Below are 11,651 nucleotides of genomic sequence, written 5' to 3'. Positions count from 1 at the left end.
AGTTCATTTTGGGGTCAGAGACTGTGACTCTTTTTCTTTGAGTGACACCCCTGGTCTATTAGCATGGCATTGGGCAGGGATGGTAGCTTCTGGTCTGCTTGGCTTGCCTCTTCCAGCACAGAATCTCATCTCCCCACTACAAGCTAGCTGGGGTGAGGGGGATTGGGGCGCAGTATTCATACCTGCTGCACGTGGGGTAGAATTTCTGCCCTGGTAGTAAGAGTTGAGTGTGATAAAGATAGGTCCAGACCACTCAGCTGCTTTTTTTGGGAAGAGAGCCTGGAAACGAGAAGGATGAGAATTGCTCCTGTCCTGCCTGCCCCTTTGGGAGGGATACCACCACACCTGATGGGGAGCTTTGGGGAGAGGAAGCCCTGTGTTCTTGGCTGCTCGCACATGGAAAGTAGCTTCTGTCATGCTGAGCTGGCAGTATAGGGGATGAAGTCTCAAATTGAGTCCTAAATGCCAGACTTTGGAAGTTTTTTATTGAGATTTAGTAGATATTATTGAATAATATATTTTTTTCATTTGCTATATGCAGTTTGGACAATTTCTAGAGACATTAAATAGCTTCTTATGTTTATTCATAATTTTAAACAGTTCTAGATGTTTCACTGGAGCCCTTTATGCTGCCATTCCAAAAGTTGTCCTCCCACCCTGAGCTGCCTCTGCTTCCATTTGTAGGGGTATATCTAACAGCCCTGCTGGATTCAGACTACAAGTGCCTCCCACCATTTTGTTCAGTCATGTTTTCTTAACATTTATTCCATTTACTAGTAGAAGAATTTAATTAAAGCTTCTCTACCAGACTAAAAAGCTTGCTATTATTTATCCCTAGAACAGGATAACCATGGGGCATCTTATCTTGGCAAGAAATTTCTATCCTCTTAATGTCTCTATATTAATGGTGAACTTTGTTAGTGCTGATTTTCTTATGCCTAGTCCTACCTTCTCTAAAAGTCTTTATGATCTGATATTCAATTTTGCTTTATTTACCACATATGTTGTATTCATTGTATGCTAACTGCCCAAATAAAATTATGAAATGTTATTTACACACAAAATTGTGTTTTCTAAGACAAACTCATGCAGTAGTGGTTACCCCAAAATATACATTTATCTATGTATGCCTGAGGGTCTCTCATAGACCACCTGAATTACAGGAGCTGTAGTTAGTCTCCATTTTGTGAGTCCAGTTGTGTTTCTCATGAATCTGTCTGCTTGAGTAATATTCATGTTATATATTCTTTAAAAAAAAAAGTAAGATAGAAAGTGTTTTGACATGTAACATTTATGACATGCTACATAAGTGCCAGACAACTTTCAACCATAACTTGGTGTTTTTGTAAGAGATGGTCATCAAAATTTATAGTTACACAATGATCTTTAGCTCAACTATTGAATAGGCCTCTTAAGTGTTGATCGGGAGAGAAGTCATTCCTACAGATGTTCCAGAAGGGTTTGTGGTAGTGCATGCCATCTGTAAATTGAGAGACAACAGGTAATCACATTAGTGTCTCTTCATTTAGCCAGTGTAAGAGTTTCTGTGGTTTTATCAAATAAACTAGAGGCCCGATGCACGGAATTCATGCACGGGGGTGGGGGGGGTCCCCTCAGCCCAGCCTGCACCGTCTCCAATCCAGGACCCCTTGGTGGATGTCCGACTGCCGGTTTAGGCCTGATCCTAGGGATCGGGCCTAAACCGGCAGTCAGACACCCCTCTCATAATCCGGGACCACTGGCTCCTAACTGCTCACCTGCCTGTCTGCCTGATCACCCCTAACTGGCCCCCCTGCTGACCTGGTCACCCCCAACTTCCCCCCCCGCCAGCCTAGTTGCCCTTAACTGCCCCGTCCGCCAGCCTGGTTGCCTCTTACTGGCCCCCCTGCCAGCCTGGTCACTCCCAACTGCCCCCTCACTGGCCTGGTTGCCCCTAACTGCCCCCCCCCGCAAGCCTGGTCACTTCCAACTGCCCCCTCACCGGCCCGGTCACTGCCAACTGCCCCCCCCCCCCCCGCCGGCCTCGTCGTCCCTAACTGCCCCCTCTGCCGGCCTGGTTGCCTCTCACTGCCCCCCCCCCCCCCCCCGGCAGCCTGGTCATCCCCAACTGCCCCCATTGTGAGCCTGGTCACTCCATGCAACCTGCTGCTTGGTCATTTGGTCGCCCTCACTAAGCCCTCTGCCGGCCTGGTTGCCCCACGCGGCCTGTTCAGTCATCCGTTCCATTGCAATGGTCGCTTAGGCTTTTATATAGATAGATATGAACTAAGTCACTCTAATAGCAATGTTTCACAGGTCTGCTGCCCCTCAGGCCATGGCATTTTGTTGCAGTAATGGCAGAGGCTTCCGCCAAGAAAGTAATTTGCCCTGATAGAAATAAAATTCAAGATTAAGAGACAAAATTATTAGTATCTTCCTAAACATATCTCACAAGGCACTGGAGTTATGTTTACTTTTTTCCCTTGAATAATTAATTTGTTAGCTCCCTTCTTCAAATTATAATTCACCTTCTTTCATTAATTTGCATAATTTATTTACCTAAACATTTCCTCCCAATGTAAGTCCAGTTTGTCAGGTAGATTTAGTTTGGCAGCTGAACTACCATCTTTTTGGTACCCCAACCCCTATACATTTCCTATCATATGCTTTAACAAATCTTTATGTCTTTTCACTGATTTTCTTGCCTTAGTGCAATAGCTAAAATCATTAAATTAGATGTATAAGAGCAGATACTCTTTCTCTCTCTCTCTCTCTCTCTCTCTCTCTCTCTCTCTCTCTCTACCTCAGGAGAAAGACATTTAGCCTTTCATCGATAAGTATATAGTGCTCACTACAGGTATTTTTTGTAAATTTTAAAAATCATATTGACATAGACCCCTTCTATTTCTTGTTTGCTGAGAAATTTTATTGTGAATAGACATTGGATCATTTCCAATGCCCTTTCTGCATCTATTCAGATGTTAATATGGTTTTTCTTTTTTTAGTCTGTTAATAGTGAATTGCACTGATTTTTGAAGTGATAAGCCAATGTTGCAATCCAGGGATAAACTCTACTTGGTCATCATGTAGTGTCTTCTGCTTAAATGCATAATTTTGAATTTGATTTACTAAAATTTTGTTAATAATTTTCATATTTGTATTCATGAGAAATTTTGGTCTACAGTTTATTTTATTTCCTTGTACTTTGTACATCTGATTTCAGTATCAAAGTAGTGCCAGCCTCTTAGAATGAGTTGGGAAATATTCTCTTCTCTTCCATTTTATAGAATATTTCATTTAAAATCAAGTCATTCCATCATATTTTCTTGTCCTGATTTATTTCTTGATAGGATTTTCTTTTTGTTTGTTTGTTTGTTTTACTTATTTGAATAATCTTTTTTTATTTTATTTTATTTTATTTTATTTTTTTAAAATATATTTTATTGATTTTTTACAGAGAGGAAGGAAGAGGGATAGATAGTCAGAAACATCGATGAGAGAGAAACATCGATCAGCTGCCTCCTGCACACCCCCTACTGGGGATGTGCCCGCAACCAAGTTACATGCCCTTGACCGGAATCAAACCCGGGACCCTTCAGTCCGCAGGCCAACGCTCTATCCACTGAGCCAAACCGGTTTTGGCTTGAATAATCTTTTTTTAAAAATTGGCATTATTTCTTTCATAAATATTGGTAAAATTTAGCAGTGATGTCATCTGGACCTAGAATTTTCTTTATGGCAAAGTTTTCAAATGTAATAGCCTATTTAATATAAGACTATTTAGGTTATTAATTTTTTTAATACTGTCTTTGGTAATTTGTTTTTTTCCAAAGGAATTTGTCCATTTCTTCTCAATTGTTTAAATTATTGTCATAGAATTACTCATTGTATTGTATATACTTTAAAAATATCTATAGAATGTATTGACTTCATTACTGATATTTCTCATTTGTGTCTTCTCTATTCTGATAAGTCTGGCTAGAGGCAAATCAATTTTATTGATCTCAAGCTTTTGCTTTGATTGATCTTTCTACTGTTCTTATGTTTTCTGGATCATTGAATTTGCTTTTACCTTATATTCTTTCTTCTACTTACTTTGGGTTTAATTTATTATTTTTGTTCTAGATTTTTAAGATATAAGCAAAAAGCATTGATTCTGCTCTATTATAGGCATTTAGTGCCATAAATTTCCCTCTAATCACTCTTCTATCCTATACATAGATTGTGCTTTTGTAAATTTTATTAACTGGAATTACATTCTACTTTGCCTTTTGATTTATTCTTGGAATAGAAATGTTTTATTTTACATAGATTTGAAGATTTTCCAAGTAACCTTTTATTATTGAGTTCTAATATAATTCCTTTGCTGCTATTGAGCAGAATTTTAAGTTTTGAATTCTTTTATATGTCCTAGAATATATTTTATCATTATAAGTTCTCTGTAGGCAGTAGAAAAGAATGTACATACTGCCCTTGCTTAAAGAAGTAGTTTATAAATGCTAATTCATTCAAGTGGGTTGATAGTATTGCTATCAACCTACATAGCCTAATTATCCCAGTCAGTTTGTCCCAATCAATGTTCAAGTAATATTATACCATTTCATATATAGATAAGAACATTGCAAGAATATACTTGCATTTCCCCTCTCCCTTTTCTTTGTTCTATTATTATCATGTTTTACTTCTATGTATGTTATAATTCACATAATATGTATATATTTTACTTTTGCTTATTCAATTATTTCTTAAAGAGATTTAAATAAAAACAAATTAATTTACATACTTAGCATTTACATGATTTTATTCATATTTGAAGATAAAGATAGAATCATTTTACTTACACCTGCAGAACTTCTTTTAGCCTTTTAGTGTGAGTCTGCTGGTGATAAATTTTTGACCTTTTGTATGTGTGCAGTTATGTATCAAATCTTGTTTTTCAAAATTATTTTTTTTAGTATAAAATTTCAAGTGACATTTTCTTTCCTTTTAGTATTTTAAACATCCTGCTCCACTGTCTTGGGCTTGCATTGTCCCCAGTAAAGTATTTCCTGTCATTGTTTTATTTGTGTCTCGGTACATGGTTGTTTGCTTATTATTTTATTTATATTAATGGCTGATAGTAATATTTTTTATTTGTCATTGTGATTTGATTATGATGTTCCTTGGTACAATTTTTTTTAAGCCATAGGTGTAGTCTATTTAAAATTAAAAACAAACTCAAGTCCCAGCCGGTGGGGCTCAGTGGTTGAGCATTGACCTATGAACCAGGAGGTCACTGTTTAATTCTGATTCCCAGTCAGGGCACAAAACATTAACAACAACAACAACAAAACATCAAGTAAGGTTTCTCTTGACAGTAAAATTTAAAGCAGATAATCCTAACAAGTAATTTTCATAAGCATAAATATGTAGGTAAAATGCAGCACCTTATTAGATAAATATAACTTTTTTATATTTATCTTTTTAAAAATTAGACTTTAATTTTTAGAGCAATTTAAAAGCAGTTTTAGGTTCACAAAAAAAGTGAGCACAAGGTACAGAGATTTCCTATAAACCCTCTTTCCTCACACATGGATAGACTCCCCCACTATCAATATTCTGCACAGAGTTAATGTACCTGTATTGACAGAGTATCATCACCATTTGCATTAGAGTTCATTCTTGGAGTTGTACATTCTATGGATTTTGACAAATGACACGTTCCCACTATTATGATGCCCTACAGAGTAGTTTCACTGTCCTAAAAGTCTTCTATTAGCTGCCTCTTCTTTCCATCCTCCTTAGGGTAACCCCTGGCAACTATTGCTCCCTTTATTCTCTCTGTAGTTGTGCCTTTTCCAGAATGTCATACAGTTAGAATCATGCAGTGTATAACCTTTTAAGATTGGCTTTTTTTCACTTACATTTCCTCCATGTCTTTTCATGGTTTGTTAGCTCATATTTTAAAGCTGAATAATATTCCATTGTCTGTATATGTCACAGTTTATACATTCACCCACTAAAGGACATCTTGGTTACTTTCACATTTTGATAATTATGAATTATATAAATACCCATGTGCAGTGAAGGATTATGTGTAAAGTAAGTTTTCAACTCATTTGAGTACATATCACAGGGCACAGTTACTGGAATGTATGGTAAAGGTATATTTAGGCTTGCTAGAAATTGCCAAACTGTCTTCCTAAGCGGCTGTACAATATGACATTCACACTAGAAGAAAATATAGGCAGTAAAATCTTGGACATATCTCATAGCAATATTTTTTTTCTGGTATGTCTCCTTGGGCAAAGGAAACAAACAAACAAACAAACAAACAAAAAACAAATGAGTCTACATCATTGTTGTTTTAATTTTCAATTCCCTAATGACATATAATATTTAGCATCTTTTCATATGCTTGTCATCTTTACATGTTCTTCGGTAAAGTGTCTGTTCAGATAGATCTTTTGCCTATTTTTAAATTGGGTTATTTGTTTTCATACTGTTGAGTTTCAACTGTTCTTAATATATTTTTCTTCCAGTCTGTGACTTGTCTTCTCATTCTGTTGACAATACTTCTTGCAAAGCAGAGTATTTAATTTTGATTAGCTCATTAAGTCAAGCTTATCAATTCTTTCTTTCATGGCTTGTGCCCTTGGTTTGTGCAGCCATGCGGTGCTTAACAAATGGAAATGCATTGTTAGTTGATTTTGTTGAATGAACATTACAGAGTCCATTTACACAATCCTAGATGGTATAGCCTCCATTTTCAGAATAGGGTTTTATCCCTACTGAATATTTGCTCTTGCAAGTAATTTTCCTCCAAAATCAGCTTATCTAAAATTTTCCAAAAATTCTTCAGTTGCTTCTACATCAGCACTCACAGACTCACCAGTCACATGCACATTATGTAATAAATAATAATTCTTGAATTGTTTAAAGCACCCAGTACTAGCAGTAAGTGTAGCATTGTAGTCAGGTCCAGACTTTTCTTTCAACATCACAAAGACAAACTTTTTTATTTGATCGTGATTGTCATGGTGCTGTGAGAGATATATTTCTGTGTCTGGTCTGCAATCCAGGTCATTAGCATTTTGTCCAAATTTGATAGAGGATCTTTCTGAACTTTCTTAGTCTCATTGCCTTCAATGAAGCATATCCTTTAACAGCTTCTATCATTTTCTTCTTGTTCTCAAGATCATAGCTATGGTGGAATGGGACATGCCTGACTGGTGAGCCATAGCAATCACAAATTTTCCAACTTCCTAGTTCTTAATCACTTTTAATTTCATTTCCATGTCAATCGCTTGATGTGGCCTCTTATTGAAAACATTAGCAATGGATTTTGTGTGCTTAGGGGCCATGATAAACTAAACAGCACACGACTGACTCAAGCACAAGAAAAATAATGCAATCAAGAGCCATGGTAAACAGGAGATGTATGAAGTTGCTGCTGGTCCAGCATCACATAAATTAGTGTTTTACAGCAAACTCTTTTTATAAGTAGAAAAGATATACTTTAAAATAATGACAAAAAGTATAGAATAGTAAATACATAAACCAGCACCATGGCAGTTCATTATCATTATTATCAAGTGTTATGTACTGTATATAATTGTATACTATTATATTAACCCTAGAGGCTCAGTGCACGAAAATTCATGCACTGGAGGGGGGTGTCCCTCAGCCTGGCCTATCCCCTCTCACAGCCTGGGAGCCCTCAGGGGTGGGAGGTGACCTGGAGATCAGGGGAAGGCAATGCCCCATCACACCTCAGCTGCTGCCACTGCTGGCAGCGCAAGCCTCAGCCAGCCCTGGTTACCTGAGCCTCGAGAGTCCCTGGGCAGCTGGGCAGCCACCATCCTAGACTTACCTGCACCTCGGGCTGGCCCTGGGCGGTAGGGGGGCTGAGGGGATGGGGGAACTCCGGAGGCTGGCACGCGGAGTGGCTGGACCCGCCTGGGGGCGGGCCCGGTCATGCCGCACACCTGCCACCCTGATGGGGCTGAGGGGACTGGGCGCCTCCATATTGTGGCTGTGGGCACCACCATCTTTGAGGGTGTGGCAGTCAATTAGCATATTCCCTCCTTATTGGTTGTGGGCACCGCCATCTTTTTGAGGGCATGATGGTCAATTAGCATATTCCCTCTTTATTAGATAGGATAATGTAGTACATGGAACATTGATTAATAAAAAAAATCTTATTTCTTCAATGGATGTTTATTTCTGATATGCATTGATTCTATACAATTGAATAGAATCATGTACTTATACATAATTTGGTGATGAATCTAAGTAATATGAACATAATTATAATAACTTCATAACATTTTAATAAAGTATTAGTAAGGCTATTGCTATTAAAACATTCATTATATTCTCTACTCCCATTAACTCAAAGCTTTGAGTAAATACATGTGAATTCACTAGAAATGGAAACAATTCAATAACCCAGATGCTTATTTCTATAATGCCAGACAGTTGGATATTTGTTAATCCAGTTTTTAGGCTCAATAATTTTTTTCATCTAAAATAAACAATTTGCATAATACGGAAAACATTAGAAGAAAATATATATGTGTATGCAGCAATATAGACTGCAATATGTTTTCATATAAAATAGATTAAAATAAGATGGTTGTAGTTTGAAAGTTTGAGAGATTTCATCATTTAGAAGATTGCTTTAATAATACAATTTGCATAATGTGATTGGATGTTAAAATAATAAATTTAAATAAAGATAAAATAGTTATAGACTCTAAAATTTATATTTATGATAATCTATAACAATAAAAGAGTGATATGCTAATTAGATGGGGCATCCTTCCAGATGTCCTTCTGGAGGTCCTTCTGAAGACATTCCGGATGAAGCTGCAGCAGTGGGGGCTGAGGCAGAGGTGGCAGAGGCAGCAGAGGCCCTGGCCGCTGCGGTAGGCAGGGGCTGAGGCCGCTGTGGCGGCAGCGGGGCCGAGCCCCTTGCACGAATTTCATGCATTGGGCCTCTGGTATTTATATATAGTCAGTTTTATGTATATAAACGTTCTATTTAGCCAACTTTCACTTAGTAACATTATTTTAAGTAATGAAATCCAGAAGACTTTATTGAGAAGAGTATCTAAGAAGAGGAGATTGAGTTAGAAAACATAACGTTGATTACAACAAAAATGTTTGCCTTCTCCAACATATATCCTATATAAAAGAGTGGAATATGCAAATTAGACTGGGACTCCATAATGTCACAACAGCTCAGCAGGGGGTGAGGGGTGAGGGGTGAGGGGGAACTGGGCTTCAGCAGGGTCCTGAGCCTGTGGTGCCTCCTCTGGAGTTGGGGAGCTAATGACCCATGGGCTGCGGTCCTCCTCCAACAGCCCTTTCCAGCAGGCATGGGGTTGCTGAGACCCAGGCCGGGCCGCTGGCCACAGATCCATAGCTTCGTGGAGACCAACTCTACCAGGTCACCTGGAGGCCATGTGGCTGGGCCGCAGGGTACCATTCAAGATGTGACACAGAAGGAGGTGCGGGAAGAAATCCAGAGAATGGGATGTGGGGGTTCATGACTCACTTCCTTTGGGCTTTGTCCTTCTTGGCCTTGGTCCTTTTCTTTCGGGCCTGAAGCGCAAGCACTGCAGGAGAGAGGGATGGATGAAGGCTGAATGTGGAAGAAAGGAGGTGACCCAGGTGAAGGTAGAGACCTAGCAGAGGTGCGAGACCGGACTGTGGGGCCACCTGAAAGGCTGCTCCCGGGCTAGCGCTGCGGCTTTGGCAAAGTGGCCGGCCAGGAGGTGGGCGGCCCAAGGGGCGCAGAGTGTCTCTGCACCATCCCTCTATGAGGACACCCCACACAGGCGCTGCCTTCACCAGCAGGCTCTGGGCGACATCTGCAAATGCGACTGCAACCTCTAGCATTCTGGGCAAAGAACTGACCCTGTGCCCCTCTGGGTACCAGGCTTGCTAGGAGTGTACTGTCACCAATGCCATAGATCAAAGGCAAAAACCTGGCGAGGCGGGGTGCACCAGAGGGGGCTCGGGCTGGGGCAGGGCACCGGAGGGCAGGGATCTGCCTCGCCTGCAGAGAGAGAGGTTCTGCAGTGGCCCCAAGACGCGGGTGGGCTCGACCAGGGATCAAGGGGCATGGAAGGACACCGAAGCGGAGGGGCTTAGACCCGCAGCCCTGAGGTGCGGGTTGAGGGGTGGCGCCACCTCAGTGGAGGGGTGCCACACTGCAGGGTACCCGACTGACTGCCGTGATTCATAGAAGCTCCCGGTGCTAACGGGGCCTCACCCAGGCGGACTTCCCACTTCAGAGGCAGCGATTACTGCTCCCGCCTTGGCCCAAAAGCAAGCCCGCGCCGCCCTGCCCCTTGGCCAGCGCACACCTGCTCAGTGAGTGCAAAGCTTACCACCTGCTCCCCAGAAGGGAGGCCAGTAAAGAATGGGGGCTGGCACGGGGGAGAGGAAAGAATGTGGAGCGTCCACGATGAAGAGGTGCTTGAGAATGAGGCTCGGAAGCCTGACGGGAAGGTTTGTTCTGTTTGCCCGGCGGCTGCCCCTTAGGAAGGGCAGAGAGCATGGCTCTGAGGGCTCCCTGTGCGCTGAGTCAAGTTCCACAGCCAACTGGAATTGGCCTCAGTTTCCTGGTCTGTAAAATGGATTAAGCCTGTCCCAGTGCCTTCACTGAGCTTTGATGGCCAACTGAGATCCTATATAAGGAAAATGAGGGAAGAAGTGAGAAAGAAAAGGAAAGATGAGCAACACAAAAGTAAGACTGGTAGGAACCTGTAAACCCATTGTCACTTAAATAGGGAATATAGTCAATAGTGTTGTAATGATGGTATGATGCCAGGTCGGTACTGGAAATATCAGGGAACACTAGGTAAAGTATATGATTGTCTAACCACTGTTCTTTAATATAAAATGTGAAACTAATACAAAATAATATTAAGTGTAAAGAAATGAAAATAGGAGTGAAATTTTTATAAATTTCAAAGTTTAAATAAAGGCTGTAAAGGAAGGAAGGTGGAGAATTAAAAATAGTGTTTTTCATTTTACCACTTTATTGTCTTTTCAGTACATGAAAAAGACAGTTGTCTTTATATGGTGATTTTATACTTTTCTAAGTCATTATCTCATTTGATGTTCAGGGCAACTTAAAGACAAGATAATTATTCTCTCCACTATTCAAAGAAAGGAAATCTTGGTGTCTGGCCCCAATGATTCAATCGTCAAGCCCTTATTGTAAAGCAGGGTTAGTAAAAATTTCTGTGAAGGGTCATATCTATACTAGTAAAAGCCTTGGGGGCGATCAGGCCAGCAGGAGAGCAGTTAGGTGTCAATCAGGCCAGCATGGGAGCAGTTAGGGGGCAATCAGGCTGGCAGGCAGAAGTGGTTTGGGGCAATCAGGCAGGCAGGCAGGCAAGCTGTTAGGAGCCAGCAGTCCCCGATTGTGAGAGGGATGTCTGACTGCCGGCAGTCAGACATCCACCGAGGGGTTCTAGATTGGAGAGGGTGCAGACCAGGCTGAGGGACACCCTCCACCCCCGTGCACAAATTTCGTGCACCGGGCCACTGGTATATATATATGGAGAGAGAAAGAGAGAGAGAGCTGGCATTACAAAGTCATGGGCATACATATGTTTAGCCTTAAATAATATTGTCAAGCAAGATTCCAAAAGAAAAGTTGAAATTTGCTTTGA

The sequence above is a fragment of the Plecotus auritus genome (assembly GCF_963455305.1).
Source record: "Plecotus auritus genome assembly, chromosome: 4".
Taxonomy (NCBI): Eukaryota; Metazoa; Chordata; class Mammalia; order Chiroptera; family Vespertilionidae; genus Plecotus; species Plecotus auritus.
This window is presented reverse-complemented; position numbering follows the sequence as displayed.